The 20,086-nt window shown below is 41.5% G+C and overlaps 1 protein-coding gene across 1 annotated transcript in view; it reads right to left on the bottom strand.

Annotated features, from left to right (window-relative positions):
• TNFAIP3 (TNF alpha induced protein 3) overlaps positions 1-20,086 on the bottom strand; it is a 111,863-nt gene that overhangs the window by 36,876 nt on the left and 54,901 nt on the right. The gene's annotated exons all lie outside the window — the stretch shown is intronic.

The raw sequence follows: 20,086 nt of genomic DNA, 5'->3' as shown, positions 1-20,086 counted from the left end.
TCCCCAATGATGGAGATTCCACAGCCTCCCTAGGCAATTTATTCCAGTGCTTAACCACCCTGACAGTTACGAAGTTTTTCCTAATGTCTAACCTAAACCACCATGCTGCAATTTAAGCCCATTGCTTCTTGTCCTATCCTCAGAGGTTAAGAACAACAATTTTTCTCCCTCCTCCTTGTAACAACCCTTTATGTGCTTTAAAACGGTTATCATGTCCCCTCTCAGTCTCTTCTCCAGACTAAACAAACCCAATTTTTCCAATCTTCCCTCATAGGTCATGTTTTCTAGACCTTTCATGATTTTTGTTGCTCTTCTCTGGATTTTCTCCAATTTGTCCCCATATTTCCTGAAATGTGGCGCCCAGAACTGGACACAATACTTCAGTTGAGGCCTAATCAGCTTGGAGTAGAGTGGAAGAATTACTTCTTGTGACTTGCTTACAATACTCGTGCTAATACATCCCAGAATGATGTTTGCTTTTTTTTGCATTACACCGTTGATTCATATTTTGCTTGTGATCCACAAAGAGGAGACAAATTGTGACAAAGAGGAGGCCAGGAACAGAGTGAAGGGGTGGAAAAGCAGGTGATTATGGAGGTCATAGAAATAAGTGCATGAGGTGAATCTATGGAGAACGTTGGGAACCAGGAAGTTGTTACTGAAGTGGATTCTGAGATGGATAGGAAGCTAGATGTACTATGCTCTCTTTGCTAGATTTTACAGCTTTCCCTGACTCCTCTGAGCACTTTGTCTTACAGTGTGTTTTTAAAAAAATTCCCAGAGGCTTACTCAGATGCAACATCTGTTTTTTTAGGGGTAACTGTCACATTCCTAATTACACAGCTGACTTGATAGAAAGACATAAGAAAAATCAAATGATTTGCCCAAGTTCCCTCAGTGAGTCAGTGGCTCAGTACAGTTCAGACCACACGAATACTCTCAGACCTTTACTCTCACATCCATATTAGTCTGGTGCTACTTTAAATCAAACAAACCAAACCTGAAATCCAAGTGCTCTGTACTATAGCGTGTTAGTTTTTGTTTCCCTTTGGGAACATTTCCCAGTTTTTAACTCTGTTCAGACAGTTTCTCCTAAATGAAAACATCAATTTCTGTTCCAACTTGTAACCAGTGTAGCTATTGTTAACAAACCTGCCTAACCATGTCCTTGCTCTCTTGTTAGTTGGCATCTGTTTACATCACTTAAGTACAGCATGGGCATGTATCAGATGACATTTTGAGATGTCTATCTTCAACGTGGCTGTTGCACAGATACCAATATCTGCAAATCTAGAGATAGTAAGCTCAGGAGAAAAAGCTGTTGTCAGCCAGAGATTCCTTTTTATGTAGTGCATGAGAGAGCTGGAGAAAGATCTAATTTCCCAAATTTGCTGATGTCACAAAAACTTATGTAGAGTGGGTGGGTGGAGAGCAGCCAGCACTGTGTAAGCGAACAAACACATTTACGATGCCTTGAATAGATCAGTCTTAGGGCAAGTCTACACTACAGTGCTACATCGGCAGAGCTGCACCATGTCTGGTGAAGACACGCTGTGCCGATGGGAGACAGCTCTCCCGCTGGCATAATTACTCCACCTGGTGTGAGAAGCGGAAGCTATGTCAGCAGGAGAGTGTGTCCCACCTACATAGCGCCGATGTGGACAGTGCAAAACTTGAGTCCCTGGGGGGCGGGGAGGGGACTTAAGTTAGATCAACTTAAGCGGTAGTGTAGACCTGCCCTTATTAATTAATGTTGTACAGAGCTTGGAAGATATAATGTGCTATAGAAGTACTACATATTATTATTACCAGAGGAGAAGAGTGGCTCATGTAATTCAGTATAGCAAAGCTAAAACATAATGGCAGTACAAACCAAAATAATCATTAGCACAATCATAACAGCCTAAGCAAGAAATCAGAAGACTGTAAGATGCACTTAAGTCTATTTACATAATGTAGAATACCACATAAAATATAGTGGTTCTATAGGACACTGGCTAATTGCATGTGTGATTTATCTCCTTCTAGTAACTGGTCTGCTAGCTGATAACAGACCTAGTGCCTCACCTTACTTTATCCCAGGCAAAATCCTCCACAGTGCAGTGAGCAGAAACAAGTTTCAGTCTCCTGACATACCTGCTCCCTTACCCTCACTCTCCACCCACAAGCTCTTGAGAGCATCAGATGAGCTATTGACGCAAGTGTGACACTCATCATGCAAATGAAAAGCTTAGCTGTGTATTTGTCCTCAGTCTGCTACTAGATTGGAGGAAGGATAGTCCAATCCTTGGTTTGGAGGGCTAGTGTGTGAGACTCAGGCAACCTGGGTTCAATTTATTGCTCTGTCACTGACTTCCTTGGTGACTTTAGCACTTCACTTAGTCTGTACCTCAGTTCCCCATCTGTGAAAAATGGAAAGAATAACTACGGGGTGTTGTGATGGTCAATACGTAAAAAGACTATGGGGATGTCAAGGGTCCTTCCCCACTCTGAACTCTAGGGTACAGATATGTGGACCTGCATGAAAGATACCCTAAGCTTATTCTTACCAGCTTAGGTTAAAAAGTTCCCCAAGGTACAAACTTTGCCTTGTCCTTGAACTGTTTGCTGCCACCACCAAGCGTTTTAAACAAAGGACAGGGAAAGAGACCACTTGGAGACATCTTCCCCCAAAATATCCCCCCCCAAGCCCTACACCCCCTTTCCTGGGGAAGGCTTGATAATAATTCTCACCAATTTGTACGGGTGAACACAGACCCAAACCCTTGGATCTTAAGAACAATGAAAAATCAATCAGGTTCTTAAAAGAAGAATTTTAATTAAAGAAAAGGTAAAAGAATCACCTCTGTAAAATCAGGATGGTAAATACCTTACAGGGTAATCAGATTCAAAACATAGAAAATCCCTCTAGGCAAAACCTTAAGTTACAAGAAGACCCAAAAACAGGAATATTCATTCCATCCAGCATAGTTTATTTTACCAGCCATTAAACAAAAGAAAATCTAACGCATTTTCTAGCTAGATTACTTACTAACTTAACAGGAGTTGGCAGGCTTGCATTTCTGATCTGTTCCCAGCAAAAGCATCACACAGACAGCCAGAACCCTTTGTTTCTCCCCCCCTCCAGATTGGAAAGTATCTTGTCCCCTCATTGGTTATTTTGGGTCAGGTGCCAGCAAGGTTACCTTAGCTTCTTAAGCCTTTAGAGGTGAAAGGGTTTTGCCTCTGGCCAGGAGGGATTTTATAGCACTGTATACAGAAAGGTAGTTACCCTTCCCTTTATATTTATGACAGGGGGGCACTTAGATTCTATGATACTGGAGGCCATATGAGCACATTCGGATAGGTTACATAGAGGAATTTGGTGGCCAGGCAACATTGTTTTCATTAATACAGGTCAGTGTGCAATACAATTCACTCTTTGTCCTGCTCATCACTTTTTACTTTGGCCCACAGCCACAAAGATACTTGGGTTCCTATTTAGGTGCCTAAGTCCCAGTTTTAGGCTACACTGAGATCCACAGAAACTCTTGCTTCACCCAGTAGGCACCTAAACTCATTCAACATGTACATTTTCAGGATAAAAGTTCTCTAGGTGCCTATGTTTCTGCCTCTGGGCATTCCTATCTCTGACCTCAGCCCTAGGGTGATTCATGAACCGGGAGAAGATAGGTGTTCACTCACTTACCTCACATGCAGTGCCCAAGCCGGTAGGTATGCTCAAAGGCCACCTATTGAATCAGGTCCCATTCAAAATCTGGCCGAAGATAGGCATCATCAGCACCCCGTCTATCTTAAAACTTTTAGCCTACTGGTTAGAGCTCACCTGGGAGGTGGGAGACTCAGGTTCAATTCTCCCTGTCAAGCAGAGTTGGGCGAGGGGAAGGATTTGAATAGGGGTCTCCCAGGAGAGTGCACGAAGCACAGGGCTGTGGGATATTCTGATATGGGGCTCCTCAGTCTCTCCTGTTAAAGCTGTTTCACTTTGAATTAAATAATTAAAGAGTCACTGGGCCAGAGAGAGTGATTCTGTAGTCTGATGGTTAGGGCAACGATGTGGCAGATCCAGAATCTAGTTGCCCTGCTCCAGTGCCTATTGCATTACAATACATGGTGGAACAGCTTTATATAAGCTTTGTGCTTATATGTGCAACACTTCACATGTATGCTGTCCAGCATCAATCCCTTGAATGGGAAACAGTACTTATTAGAATCATGAACAAAAATCCTAACCACATAGAGCCCATTGAGTTCAGGGATAAAATAGGTTTCAGAGTAACAGCCGTGTTAGTCTGTATTCGCAAAAAGAAAAGGAGTACTTGTGGCACCTTAGAGACTAACCAATTTATTAGCGCATAAGCTTTCGTGAGCTACAGCTCACTTCCTCAGATGCATATCGTGGAAACTGCAGCAGGCTTTATATATACACAGAGAATATGAAACAATACCTCCTCCCACCCCACTGTCCTGCTGGTAATAGCTTATCTAAAGTGATCATCAGGTGGGCCATTTCCAGCACAAATCCAGGTTTTCTCACCCTCCACCCCCGCACACAAATTCACTCTCCTGCTGGTGATAGCCCATCCAAAGTGACAACTCTTTACACAATGTGCATGACAATCAAGTTGGGCTATTTCCTGCACAAATCCAGGTTTTCTCACATCCCCCCCACCCCCATACACACACAAACTCACTCTCCTGCTGGTTACCTGCATAACTTCTCTCTAGCCAATGTGAGACCAAACTTACCCAGACATTGCTGTGTCACATCAGATGGTCCCTCACCTTACAAACCCTAGGATTCTAGCTAGTTACTGAAATGTTAACAAAGTAACGTCTAATTGGGTTCTCAAACCAGCTGATGTTACAGATCAAGACCAAAGTAGCTGATTCCATTATCCACAGGAGGTTTAGGGGAAATATGACATGTAAGACAATACTGACATTTATGTTTCTTTCAGAAGCTCCTAAACCAAACTGTATCCCAAAAGTTTAGTGCCACTGTTAGGTAATTTCTTTAAATACTGTATCTCAGAGCAGCCACTTTCTCAAGGCAATGATTGACACATGCCTGGCTGGTTGGTTTTATTACACTAGCCCCACAAGGTGGGACAGTAGTGTATAAAGAAGTCTTGCATACTCTCTTACCTTGATGTGTTACTTAAGCCTGTGCATTCTGGCAGAGCAGTCATTGCTCAGCTGTTTATAGGCAGAACAATAATCTGTTAAATGTGCATGTTTATAGCTAATAGCATATTGTCTGGAAAGCACTGGGACACTTAAAGAGTTAATCATCAGTGAGACATGCACTAATTTCTTATTGTTAGTGACATTCTGTGTCATTTGCTTCCACTCTTTCATCAGTCGCAGAATGAAACTCTCATAGCTGGATCTGATTAATGTAAAGCACTACCCCACCCAACAATTTGGAGTGAAAGAGAACATGTCAAACTGGGTTTACTGTATCCCAGGATGTGGATAGAGTCAAAAAATTTTAAAGCTTCCCATTGCTTAGCTCTTTTGAACCGCACAGTTTATTCCTTGATTACACGCTTAATGGTGAAGTGCTGAAGCTTTGTGTCTTTAAATTGATTAGACACATTCATGAACTCAAGAAAAGATAAAGTTGCTGAACTATTTATGAGATTAGGTCTGGTCCTTTTAATTCAAACCACACACATAGCTCTCAGCTTCAGCCTATGCGGAGGAAGGTGATCAAAAAGGGTTACTATGAAAAGTTCTAACTTGCATTATCTCTCTTTTTTTCTGTCAATCACATTCCTTTTTCTTAAGCCTGAAGACACTTTTGATCCAGAAAAAGAGCAGTGTTGGCTAAGATTTTGGTGCAGACCAGATTAACTCTTTACCTGCATATCGCTTGTGAAAGAAATAATATCTGAAATGTATGTTTTGTAACAACTTTCATTCCAAAGAATTACAAACCACTTTATACCAGAATCAGTGAAATGCAACCACCTGAGATTGGAATATGGCAGCTGATCAACTGCACATATCAGCAATGCACAACCATTAAGAAGAATAAATACTTCACTGTATGGAGTGTCTCAGAAATAACAGAGGTAGACAGGTGAAGATTACTGTATCTGATTGAAATTGTAGAGGAAACTCAAGTAGGCATAACATTGTCAGCCAAGCTGGAATTTGGGAAAGATATCAGGACTAGTGTCCTACTTTTGCAGAGAACCATGGGAATTTTAAGGGTATCAGGTTTGCATCACTTGATAAAGAATGGGCACTTCAAACCAGAATATTTCCTAAATCATTCAGTTGGAAGAGTGTTATTTAAATCACAAACACTACTTACTGCAGCAACCAGCGCTTGACTTGGAGGTTTCCTATCCAAGCTCAGTCCTGCTTATTGTGGTGTATGCACTGAAGAGACTGTAGTTCTAGGTATTATGGCTGCAGACCTGTAGTCCTCTGAATCCAAACGCAAAGCAGTAAGGGATATTATATGCTCTGGAGTACACACCGTAATGGCCAAGCAGGGAATTTCTAGCTTAGCATTCTCAATTTTCAATGTGACAAATTGAGCCAAGTGTCACTTTTTGTCTGTACAAAGCTAGCAACAACATTCTGAAAAGTGTAGTGAAAACATCTGCCTTGCAAAAAGTCACCCATTTTTCAAATTTGCCATGTTTGCTCTCCTTTTATGAATGTTCCTATTTTCATATGGTTTAAAAAAAAGAGGGGGCATTTCTCTAAGAAAAAGTGATAATCTCTCAATAGACATCAATAATTTCATTATGAAAACTGGGAATCACTTTCTCCACAAACCTGGAAAATGCCAGAGTTCACTGGACACCTGGGGTTAAACCCTGGCTGTACAGAATTCAATGGCAACACTCCCACTAACTTCAGTGGGGCCCTTCAGTTGCTCACTTAGCTCCAGTGACAGCCTGTAAATCTTTATTTCAAAATATAAAAAGACTGCAGTGCAGAGAGACCAGCTGGACGGGGCAGGTGGAGTGGAGAATTTGTTATGTAGACAATGCAGGGAACTGCATGAACAGCAATTCTGTCCTGCTTGTCAGGAGCTAGTCAAGCACTGTGAGCTATAATGAGTAGTATTGTTCATTCTAAGTGGAAAGATCACTTTATCTATACACCATAGCTCTACAGCATTTTCCATCAATAATATAACCCAGTTGGACTTCACATTAGATGGTACAACCCATTGCAGATGAAATGTTACTGCTCACCATAAGCTGTCACCTTCCATCATTAGACAGCCACCAAATTCCACTCCATTGCTAGTTGCATGTGAAGTGAAGTGACTCCCATATCTAGGGCTACATATTGTCCTTCCAAAGACAAACATGCAGAAGAAAGAGATTCCATCAGTTCTACTCCGAGGGGGAGAAGTTTGCAGCAAGGTTCAAGGAGGAAGGGACACAACCTGCAAAGCCTGTGAATGTGAGGATCAAGGATGAATTTGTAGCGTAGCCCCTTAGATTCTGGGGCATTTATGGCACCTCCATGCTGCCTCTCCCACTGCAATAACTACTTCATGGAGATCTACTCATAACTGAGGAGAGTATGCCATGTATAATGCTCTACCCCTTCCAACTTGACTGACCACATCCCTTCCCCACTGTAGTTTCAACTTTGAAGAATTGGTGCAGATGGATCTATCATCTGTAAAGGCAGAAGCCAACATGCAACATACCCACTGGAAGAGATGGTGAAATATTGCCCATCCTACCACTAGTTTAATATACAGAAAAGAAGTTTGTTGATTTACAATGTCCTATGGAGGGCCCTCATCAGGGCTGGAGTTACACCTTAGGCGCCCAGAGCATCTTCAGCACCCGCCCCCCACCTACAGCTGAACTTTGTGTTTTCCTTAAAAAATGAAACTTCTAACCTACTTTTAACTTTTAGGCACCCCCAGAATGTCAGCGCCCCTACACACGTGCCTACTGTGCCTACCTGGAAATCTGGCCTTGGTCCTCATACTGCCATTCCACAATGAGGTCCAGTAGACCCTTGTCTTTTGGGCCAAATTTTCCCCTCAAAAGCACATACAATTTCAATGAAGTCAATCCGTGCTATACATACATATAAGGGCAGAATTTTGCCTTTTAATTTCAAGTGCATTTCACTCTACACTTGGTTAGTGTACACTGTGCTGGGAAGTGCTTTTGCTGTGAACTTCTCAAACAGTAAAAATGAACAATATGGGTGCAGTTCAATACAGTGTGGACAGCACTTTATAATCTAAATCAAAGGACATCGTATGTAATGCGGTGTATTGTTGTACGTATGCGCCATCTGCAGGAAATCCATTATAGTGCTTGAGAAATCAAAATAAATTAAGCCAGTGAAGGTCCATCTGAATAGAAATTGGAGACAGAAAAGACCTATCCGATCTCTAGACGATCTCTCTGCAAATAACAGGATTATTCTCTATGGTATGTGAACAAGTTGTCCTCCTGAGTCCATCGATTCTATTCTATATCGGTTTTTATGCTATGTTCACTCGAGTATCTGAGCACTTCACAGTATTGGAGCATCCATCCATACCGCGATCCCTCTTCCATTTCTGCTTTGATCTGGCCAAGGTCCATGATAGAAGGTGAAATCTTAGCTCTATTGAAGTCTATGGAAAAAACAGCCATTGACTTCATTAGGGCCAGAATTTCACCCAGAATTTCTGTCTTTGCGTACATAATTCAATCTTTGATAGACTGATAGTGAGGCTAATATTTTTGTCTCTCATATCATAACACCAAACATAAGGTACTCTCTCCCTCAAAAAAAAAGACAACCCAAACACCAGTTTTACTAAATATGCCTCCAAAGTAATGTCTGTTGCAGAGTTAACAGTAATTTATTGTTTTATGACCCTGCATCTGATATCACTTCTCATTTGGAAAGTTCTAAAATTTTCAATTTGGATGCAGTGCTTTGCACTGACATGACTCTCCAAAAACAATGAGCCATCATGGCTTAACTGACACCATCTTTTATCCAGGTTTCAGAGTAACAGCCGTGTTAGTCTGTATTCGCAAAAAGAAAAGGAATACTTGTGGCACCTTAGAGACTAACCAATTTATTTGAGCATAAGCTTTCGTGAGCTACAGCTCACGAAAGCTCATGCTCAAATAAATTGGTTAGTCTCTAAGGTGCCACAAGTACTCCTCATCTTTTATCCCTCATGCACCACATACCCTACAACAAAACAGGGAAACCTGCTGTCATAAATATAAAGGGAAGGGTAAACCCCTTTGAAATCCCTCCTGGCCAGGGGAAAGCTCCTCTCACCTGTAAAGGGTTAAGAAGCTAAAGGTAACCTCGCTGGCACCTGACCAAAATGACCAATGAGGAGACAAGATACTTTCAAAAGCTGGGAGGAGGGAGAGAAACAAAGGGTCTGGGTCTGTCTGTATGCTGGTTTCTGCCAGGGATAGACCAGGAATGGAGCCTTAGAACTTTTAGTAAGTAATCTAGCTAGGTATGTGTTAGATTATGATTTCTTTAAATGGCTGAGAAAAGAATTGTGCTGAATAGAATAACTATTTCTGTCTGTGTATCTTTTTTGTAACTTAAGGTTTTGCCTAGAGGGGTTCTCTATGTTTTTGAATCTAATTACCCTGTAAGATATCTACCATCCTGATTTTACAGGGGGGATTTCTTTATTTCTATTTACTTCTATTTTTATTAAAAGTCTTCTTGTAAGAAAACTGAATGCTTTTTCATTGTTCTCAGATCCAAGGGTTTGGGTCTGTGGTCACCTATGCAAATTGGTGAGGCTTTTTATCCAACATTTCCCAGGAAAGGGGGGGTGCAAGTGTTGGGAGGATTGTTCATTGTTCTTAAGATCCAAGGGTCTGGGTCTGTAGTCACCTAGGCAAATTGGTGAGGCTTTTTACCAAACCTTGTCCAGGAAGTGGGGTGCAAGGTTTTGGGAAGTATTTTGGGGGGAAGGACGCGTCCAAACAGCTCTTCCCCAGTAACCAGTATTAGTTTGGTGGTGGTAGCGGCCAGTCCAAGGACAACGGGTGGAATATTTTGTACCTTGGGGAAGTTTTGACCTAAGCTGGTAAAGATAAGCTTAGGAGGTTTTTCATGCAGGTCCCCACATCTGTACCCTAGAGTTCAGAGTGGGGGAGGAACCTTGACACCTGCTGTTGCCAGAGGCCTACTGAAAAGATGCTACCCATTTTGCTGAATGCAGCACTCTGAAAGTTCACTCAGTGAGTAGCTCGTTTGCTATTAATAAACTGTTGGTCATATTTAAAAGGAAAGGGAGGAATTTTGCAGTCTCCTGACACTGGCCACCATACTGACAGAAATGTCACAGGGGGATTGGGAAATCCACAGCTTTGCGAGATCTTTCCTGTTCTTAATTGAGCAGAGCGGGAAAGAAAGATCACATGATCTTTGGGATTTCCAAATATATGGCTCTCTGTCAGTGCACTCCAAATGTGAGCTCCATAGTGCCTTCTAAACTTGAAGGGTGAGCATAATGGCAGAGTTACTGGATCCCACTGCTCTAAAATTATAGTACTTAAGTGGCCTGAGATGTTATAGGCTACCGAGCAGCCCACTAAAAACATTGGGAGGCAGAAGAGGGAGGCCACAATTCTGGAGCGGAGAAGCAGAATATGGAGACTTACCCCAGAAGATTTGCCACCATATGAAAGAAGGGGAGAGAAGATGGAGGGAGAGTGTCGAAGTCATATTAGGGCAACCTCTGGAAGGCAGATGCAGGGAGATGCCCTTTTAAGCAAAATTTCACAGACCCTCAAGAAAGGTTACAATAATCAAACCCTGTTCAAAGCTGGCACAGACATAGATTTTCCAGTATGGTCTGGCCACCAGGTGCTGCTCAGGAAGGGTACAGTGGGTGGATTCTGTCCATAAATGGCCAGCAGAGAATTCCCTTTGTGGAGGGAACTCCCTGCTGGCACAAATCTGGCAGAGGCAGTTCCTGTGCCAGGTGCTCTCCCCCAACTCTGCCATAGGGGACTTCCCAGGCAAAAGAGGAGCCGTGTCAGGGGCAGTGTGTAGGGGAGCAGAGCTCGGCTAGATTGACCCTCCACTACCATTAGGTCCCTTAGGCACAGTCCCTTCTGGAGCTCCTTTGCCAGAGCAGGAGCATGTGCACTGCACCAGCCCTTTGGATGATGCAGCCTGGTCCTCCAGCCCCCTGCAGCTGGTCAGCTCTACAGTATGGAGTTATAGGCAGGGCCATGACATCACTCTTTTCTTGGGTGTTAGTGGGATTGCTATTGTGTATGGCCTTTGCACAATGTGTGTGGTTGAGAGTGAGGGGTGAATATGTGCCCATGTGCCTGCATTTCAATTGCTTGCCTGGTGCTAATCTGAGGAAGGAAAAAGGCCAAAGGGCTCCTTTCTCTGCTGGTGCCTCTAGCAGCATGTCTCCAGTAGTGGCGGATTACCCAATGGACCCACAGGGCCCATGCGCAGAGGCCTCAGCCAACTGGGGGGGCCCTGGAAAAGTGGGCATCTCTGCAGAAATCTGCAGCGCCCCAACCCTGATCCCTGGCAGAAGTGCCAGGCAGACAGGGAAAGCCCCAGCGCCCAGACCCCGCTGTGGCCCTGGAACTGGAGGAGCTCTTGCTCCCTGCCGCAGCCTCTGGGGTGGAGGAGCTCTCACTCCCCACTGTGGCCCCAGGGCCATGGTGGGGGGACAAAACTTCTCCAGTCTTGGGGCCTCAGTGTTAGAGGGATGAGGAAGGACCGCGAGTGAAATGGGGGCAGGGCATGGGGTGGAACAGGAGTGGGGCTGCAGGGGAAGGAGCAGAACCGGGTGGGGCTGTGGGTGGGGTGCAGGCAGAAGGGGGTTGAGACTGCAGGTGGAAGGGGGGGTGGGGCCACTGTTCTGACGCTGAGGCCCCCACACTTGTTCTGGTCCAGGGCCCCAGGAGATCTTAATCTGCCTCTGGTCTCCAGCTGCTCAAGTCACCATATTGCTCTCCTACTTATTTCTTGATTACACAGTAAAATTAGATCCTCCACTGGCATGTAAAGCTTTTAAGTTAGAGTAGATGTAACTTTTGTTATTAATTGCAAGGCTGAGTTCCTGTTAACAATCCCAACTTTCCTACTCTTTGTGTTTTTTAAAAAGAAAAGACTAAATTGAAAGTGGTTTGGTAATGGCACAAACTGCTTTATCATATCAAAAACTATGAAATTACATGTTCTGTTTCAATCCAGACAAGCTGCAGAAGTTTAAAAATCTCATACACAATTCAAACACGAAAATACGCAGACAGAAAATTCTTAATCTGCTCTAGTATAGGATAGTGCTGTTGCTTGGGATTGGGAGGAAGGAGTTGCAACATTAGACTCCAGTGGAAAGCCCAATGTCAATATCACGATATTGATGTTGCATTGCGGGTTGTGGTGTAGTGCTGGTGTTGAGTCTATCCAGAGCTATTTCAGGAGAAAACTCATGTGGATGATAGTATGGAGCCAGCAAGTGTTCGGACAATGCCTAACATAATGGGGTCTTAGTCTGTATCTGGGGCTCCTTAGTCCTACGGTAATAAATAATAATGTTACATCCTCAATGCAGGCGACTTGACAGGGTTGCTCTATTTGAGAGACAAGGTGGGTGAGGTGATATCTTTTATTGGACCAACTTCTGTTGGTGAGAGCGCCAAGTTTTCGAACTACCCCAAACTCTTCTTCAGGGTGGGTCTATTGCATTTTCCCCATGCTTGGGCTCATATTTTACACAAAGTCCTACTCTCATGAAATTATCAGTGTAATCCCCATTCACAGAAATATAATCAAAGCCACAAGCTACTGTACTTGATGCAGGAATTACTGGGTGAAATCTACGGCCTGTATTATGCAGGAGTTTGGACTGGATGATAATGATGGTATCTTCTGACCTTAAAATATAAGAATCACTCTCAAATCAATTTAACTATCATTATTTTTAACACAAAGTATACAAGTGTATACAAAGTTATTACATCACGTTTCTGTACACAAGACATGGCTTCATGGTAGTAATGGAGTTATTTACAGTGAAGTTACACATTACCAAAGTGCAATTTGGCCGAATGTATCCCTATTATAGTAGCATCCATATTTGTTTCTGTGGCAGATTGCTACATAGTGCAAGGCTGTTTCTGCAGCCTCTCTCTCACTGTACATGCCTATATTCATATTACACATATAAATATTGACAGGAATTGAGGTTCATACTGTAAAACTTTTCCTTTGCAAGTTTAAGTGCTAGACCATAGCCCAGCCTATATACCCAGAGGAAAGACACACTAGGTAAGGGCCAGTTGAAGAGCAAGAGGGAATAAGAGGGGTATCGTGCTTCCTTGCCTGTTCTGCTCCTGTGCGTGCACAGCTACATACTGCTCCTTAAACATGGCAAGTTCTACATGTGCAGTCTAGCCCTGAATGACCGACAGCAGGTTCAAAGCTGTTGTTCCTTTCTCCTGATAGCCTCCCATATCCCTTCTCTCCCCCAGTTTCTTCCCTATAGACAACTATTTCCCAGAAAAAATGTTCAGTACATTTGTGTGTTTTCCGATTGCCTATAACATGCCTTTGAGGAACAGGGCTTTTTTAAAGTATAGTGTGCAGGTACAAGAAGTGGAGACTCAGTTTGAATTCTAACAGTTTCTTTAACATTTAGAATTTATGCTGCTAAACTGCCACAGAAAAACTACTCCAGCTCTATTTATATGGATCAAGCAAGATTTCCTAGTGGTCAGTTAGAGGACTCCTAAATATTCCTCTGAGGGTATAAACTGGATGGAAAGACTAATGGCTACTTATTTTTCAGATTCTCTCTTTTATAGTTCCTTTTCTTTTTCAGCCTTAGCAAGATCTCATTTAGGGATGTGTGTGCTGGTTCAGATCAAATAAATTCTAATCTGAAATTTTGCCCACACTTTGATCTGAACTGAACCTTTTCTGAGGTTTGAAAACTTCAGTTTCATTTTTTCTCATTTTCATTCATTTCTAAAGTTCTGAATCCAGTCAGGACTGGAAATGAAAATTCCAAAATAATGAAACAAACCAACCTATTTAGGAAGTAAATCTACATGTAGTTGTGGGGTATTTTTAAGTATATTTCTACAGAAAGGCCAATGATATGCTACAGAGTTACGAAAATTCCAATCATAAACAGTTAACAGTTAAACCACCTAAACTGCTTTCTAAATTCTTAATGTAGTGTTTAATTGTCACCCAGCTTCCTCAGCATTTTTCACAGGGGTTACTGGGCCAAAGGTTTTGGTTGGCCAATTGGAATTTTCAAATTATGCATGAAGATATCTGAGAAGATTTAGGCACCATAAAATCAAAATCACCAATGTATCCCACATACATACCATGCAGTGGTTCAGAATTAGATCCCCATTGGTTGGTACATAAACTGTCCACTAGATGGCTGTACACAATAACCGTTTCAACCTCTAAAGAGGCAGACCAGAATGGGGATAAATTGTGGATTAAACTGTCCCTAATTATGACTTTTCCCCTAGATGAGATTACCCTTTCTGTGGAGGGACTCATAGGGAGGGACCAGAAAGGCAGGAAAACAGAACTCTGCCAGGTTATATCTATATATGTACTGTACTGTAAGAGGAGATTGGGGGAAACATAAATATGCATATCCAGAAATGGTTGCTTTAGTCAAAAATAGTATACAATTGTACACTGTGCCAGAGAGGACCCAACCTACATAAGGGACTTAAAGGTTTTGGAATCGAAATCCTGTACAAATTATAAACAGGGAAGGAAACAGAGAGGAGAACTTGATGGACACAGATTTCAGATCCTAAGAAGCTGGAGGAAAGTACAAGTCAGCAAGGGCAGAAGATACAGATCTATTGAAAATGCAAGCTTTTATCTAGCTCTTTTTCTTTGGGTTTTATACTTCTGTTCATTACTGTAGTATCTGAGCACCTTCCACATAAGATCAATAGCAATGTGGAAGTTCTTAGTGGACTTCATGGAGTCTCTGGCACTTCTCCCTTTATAAGATAAAAATTGGCTGGGGTAGGGTTTGTTTATTTTACTTTATTTTTAGATTTTATTAATTTATTTTGTTCATTTTAGGTTAATTTGTTTCATATTTTTTATTTATTAGGTTGGTTGGCTGGCTGTGGTGTTTTGGTTGGAATGGGATGGCAGTGCTGAGAATGTCATTCTTATAGTGGAATGATCTTTTCAAAGAGGAAGTTTTTGCCATGTTTCCTAAACATGGTAGCGCTAGGGACTCTCCTAATCTCCTTGGAAGTTTGTTCCATAGCTGGATCCCCTTGATGAAGATCCCCTTTAACCTTTCTAACAAGGGTATTATTTTAGACTGCCGGATCCATAAATTTTATACTGCTTACTTTTGATTGCTTTGATTCCTCTTAGTTTTCTAATAAATATTGTTTTCTTTAAGATACTTTTGGATTTAAGACATTACTAGGGGTGGCCAGCCAAGCCAAACAAAGAAAGCCATACCCAGAAAAATACCTGCTCTCCAAAATTTCTGTCCCAGTCTGTCTCAAACATGCTCAGCCCCTTCCCAGAAGGGTTTTTTTTGTTTTGTTTTTTTAAGAACCAAAACAATTGCATAAAGTAAAATAAGGAATAAAAAGGTGAGTTGCTTATTCAACAGTTGGAGAGAGCCTTCCACTCCTTCCAGGTCACTTCTCAGTCTGCTGAAGGATCTCCTTACATAGCTAGGACTGTTTCCCAGCAGGCATTGCCAGAACTCTTGAACTACAGTGCCATCTGGCAGCAACAACTCCAAGCCTGCCCCACATTCCTGGTTCCACAGGAGAGGTTGTCTGGCAGCCACAAAGGGTCAGCTTGATTTCTCACCACTTAGGGAAGAGGGAAGTTTCAGCTCATCTTGCTCTTGAAACTGGTCTCAGACCCTAAAACAGTGCACCACATAAACTGCCTCCTTCCCATCACTGACCATGTCTCTATCCCACTCTTTCCTGGAATGGGGTAATGCTAGCCAATGAGGGCTTCCTCTAAGTCTAAAAGGGCCATTACTCCTGTTACACAGAAAAATCCCTAAGGTGTGTTCTCAGAGACAAACACAACAAATTTCTGTTCTCAGAGATGGGCAGCATAAATGGTACCTGCCCCAAAGGGACCATCAAGACACTATCTGCAATGAGCTGGGCCAGGCATAGTAAAAGCCTGGCGACTTCAAGGAATGGCAGAAGTCGGGGACCTGAGGTTGCAAGAACTTTAAAAAAATTCCAGACATTTCCTTATGAGTTCTATTTCCCAGTTCACCCATTAGCCCATGTTGTCTATATCTTGAAAGCATCTGCTGCAAGTCTATGAAATGCTCTTGGAACATTATTTACTACTGTTAATCTGTACTGAGATATCTTCTCTGAGCCCTGAAACGTTTGCAATCTAATCTGAAATAAGATGCAACAATTGAGTAGAGCAAGCAAAAGGAGAGGAAAAGGGTCAAGAACAAGAATAATGAAAATTAGATTGTGTGGCTACTACATAGGTTAGCTATTGTTCACCGTGATGGTTCCAAATCATCTGACAGTTTTATATATAAATAGATCTATAAATAAAATCAACTCGCCTTAAAGAAAATGAGCACCTCTGAAAATAAAGCCATATATTTAGGTGCTTAAGCATGTACTTTAGTCACTCAAGTTTGAAAATTTTGGTCCTAACCTATAATGCATATATCACCTGTGTTGTGTTCACTCCATTTATGATGTACTGATTTGCTTCTTATATCATTAGGGGATCAAATTGTTGTGACAAAAGAAAAAGGTCTTCGAGAAAGCCATGTGAATAGAGCTGTGCGGAGAATGGAAATTCTATTTGATGGAGAATTTCTAAATTTGTTCTTATTCCAATTTGGATTGAGACCCAAACATTTCAAAAATATCCATGGAAGAAACATTTTAAAAAAGCATTTAGGGTCAAACAAAATGTTTCATTTCAACAAAAGCAAAACATTGTTTTTATTTCAACTTTATTTATATTCATATGAAAAAAATAGAAAATTTGGAATGAAAAGTAATTTCAGATGGAAAAATCAAAACATTCCATTCCAAAAATGGCAAAACTCTTCCCCTTTCCCCCCCTCTGAAATGAGATTTTGGCAAAGTCAACCTGATTTCACAGAGTGTTTTGATTTCAATAGAACTGCATTTTCCAATGGAAAACTGTACTGTCAAAGTTTTTCCAACAAGCTCTGTATGTGAAGCTAACATCTGGTCCTTGATTTTCTCTATGGCTATCAGCTTTTTATCACTAATCAATCGCCATAGCCTTAAACGGACATCGGTTGAAATCCTGGTCCAACTGAAGTGAATGGCAAAACTCCCACTGCCTTCAAAGAGGACAGGTTTTCACACACTGTACCCAGGTGAGTTCTAGTTTTCTCTCATATTTTTTCAATGGTTGAGCTCTTCTGTTTCCATGGAAGCATAGAGTAATTAAAAACAATAGAAGCTATTTAAAAGTTTGCTGACCATTTAAAATATGACTGAAGGTTTATTAAGGATTTACTCAAGTCTCAGTCTGAGAAATCAGAAAAGGTTCATATCCAATCCTTACTTCATCTTAAGCATAATTATACTTCATTGTTACCATGTCTGCTTCCACTAAAACATCTTAAATGTTGAGTGACAAGAATCCATTCCTGTTGCTGTGTGCTGTTATATCTAATTCTCTTACCAGACCCTTTTGCTGATTTACTCTGAAAGAGTTCTTTGTTCTGTATGACAAAATCCAAATGAAATACACAACTAATTATATGCTATTATAAAGTACCTGGTTATGCTGAAATATATTGTGGCACCCCTAAGCTTGTCTAGTCAACTGTTGGTAGAGACAAGTGAGGACCTGTCCCTGCATAGATGGTTACCATTGCTATGGTTCTCTAAAAAAAAGAAAATGGAGGGAGAAGGGGGTGTGGGATGGTCTGGCAAAATCTACAGTAAGTGATGAATGCAATTTACCAACCATGATAAAGTCTTCAAAGCCTTGCGCCACCTCCCACAGAAAGTTTATAGACAGTTTTGAAAGCTAGCCAGGTGTGTCAAATAAGATTGGAGTTTAGGAAATGGATAGATAGTATATTCAAAATGAAACCATTAGGTCAGCTGAGAGTGTTAGCTCGCACTGAAGTACAGCTTGGTCAAACTTCTAGCCTCATCTCAGTCTTTCAGTAAAAGAAAGACCTTTCATTCAGAGTATAGATTGTGAAACTGATGACAGCATATAATATTACAGTACTTCTTAAAAATGGGGTGAAACCATTTTCTTTTTCTTATTTAAATGTCAGAGCAATCGAAATCAGTGTACATTTCAGATGATGCAAATGAGGAGTTACACTAGAGTACCCTAGAGACCTCTCCTGCAGAGTGGTGATTTTGTTATTAATATTTTGTCCCTTTTATGCCAACTGCCGGTAAACTCGAAAAAGTTCATTACTAGAAAATGAATAGGAATGGCAAGGCATTCCCCTCGGACTGTTGCTTCTAATAACAGGAATGGGACTTATGCAAATGCGGGAAGAACATGCAGCTATAGGTTTCTTTGATGAGAAATAAGAGATTTCTTCTAGGGGTGAGAATTCACTTCTGTGTCCCTACCTAATCAATCCTCGATCTAACTGATCAGCGTGCCACAAAGCATGCCAGTTAGAAAGTCAGTTTTGATTGAGGGTATCTTTTTATTTTAAATGTGGACAAGTCTACTAGGAAACGGCTTTGACCATCAATGCCTTTCACAAAAGCCAACAAACAGGTATCAAATGATAATGTCTTTCATTAACAACCCCTGGAACTTAAAGACTGGGCTATTAACTCATTGCATTAGGTGTTTATGTTTATACACTGTGTCTTCCATCACTATAGTATCTGAGCATCTCAAAGAGGAACAATATTATTAACGCTATTTAAAAAGGAAAAAAGTGAGGCACAGAGAGGTTAAGTGATTTGACCGAGGTCATCAGGAGGTCTGTGACAGTCAATAATTGAACCCAGATCTCTGAAGTTCCATATAATTATGAGATATTTCTTCCTGTCCACCAACCTGTCTCTATAGAGGATGTATATTCTGTCCAAACATGTTTTATAAAAAGAGTGCCTTTTAAAAACTCTTGTCACCTTTTCTCCATGTAAGACTTTGTCCGCCTTCTCTTGCTGCAATCAATGCAGAAGTAGTATATTTAACACACTTTCAGTGTACTGTATCAATGATGATATAAGAATGGCCATACTGGGTCAGACCAATGGTCCATCTAACCCAGTGATTCTCAACCTTGCCAAAAAGAACAGGAGTACTTGTGGCACCTTAGAGACTAGAAAATTTATTTGCGCATAAGCTTTCGTGGGCTACAGCCCACTCCATCGGATGCATGTAGTCCACGAAAGCTTATGCTCAAATAAATTTGTTTGTCTCTAAGGTGCCACAAGTACTCGTGTTCTTTTTGAAGATACAGAATAACACGGCTGCTACTCTGAAACCTGTCAACCTTTCCAGACTACTGTACCCCTTTCAGGAGTGTGATTTGTCTTGTGTACCCAAGTTTCACCTCACTTAAAAACTACTTGCTCATAAAATCAGACATGAAAATACAAAAATGTCCTAGCACACTATTACTGAAAAATGGCTTACTTTCTCATTTTTACCATATAATTATAAAATAAATCAATTGGAATATAAATATTGTACTTACATTTCAGTGTATAGTATATAGAGCAGTATAAATAAGTCATTGTATGAAATTTTAGTTTGGATTGACTTCGCTAGTGTTTTTTATGTAGCCTGTTGCAAAACTAGAAAAACATCTAAATGAATTGACATACCCCTGGAAGACCTCTGTGTACCCCCAGGGGTATGCGTACCCCTGATTGAGAACCACTGATCTAGCCCAGTACAATGGCCAGAGCCAGATGCTTCAGAGAGAATGAACAGAACAGGGCAATACTTGAGTGATCCAGCTCCTTTCATGCAGTCCCAACTTCTGGCAGTCGAGGTTTAGGGACACTCAGAGCATGGAATTGCATCCCCGAGCACCTTGGCTAATAGCCACCGGTTGACCTATCATCCGTGAATTTACCTA

The sequence above is a fragment of the Lepidochelys kempii genome, chromosome 3 (assembly GCF_965140265.1).
Source record: "Lepidochelys kempii isolate rLepKem1 chromosome 3, rLepKem1.hap2, whole genome shotgun sequence".
Taxonomy (NCBI): domain Eukaryota; kingdom Metazoa; phylum Chordata; order Testudines; family Cheloniidae; genus Lepidochelys; species Lepidochelys kempii.
Note: the sequence above shows the minus strand (reverse complement) of the source record. Positions and strands in the feature narration are given on the sequence as shown.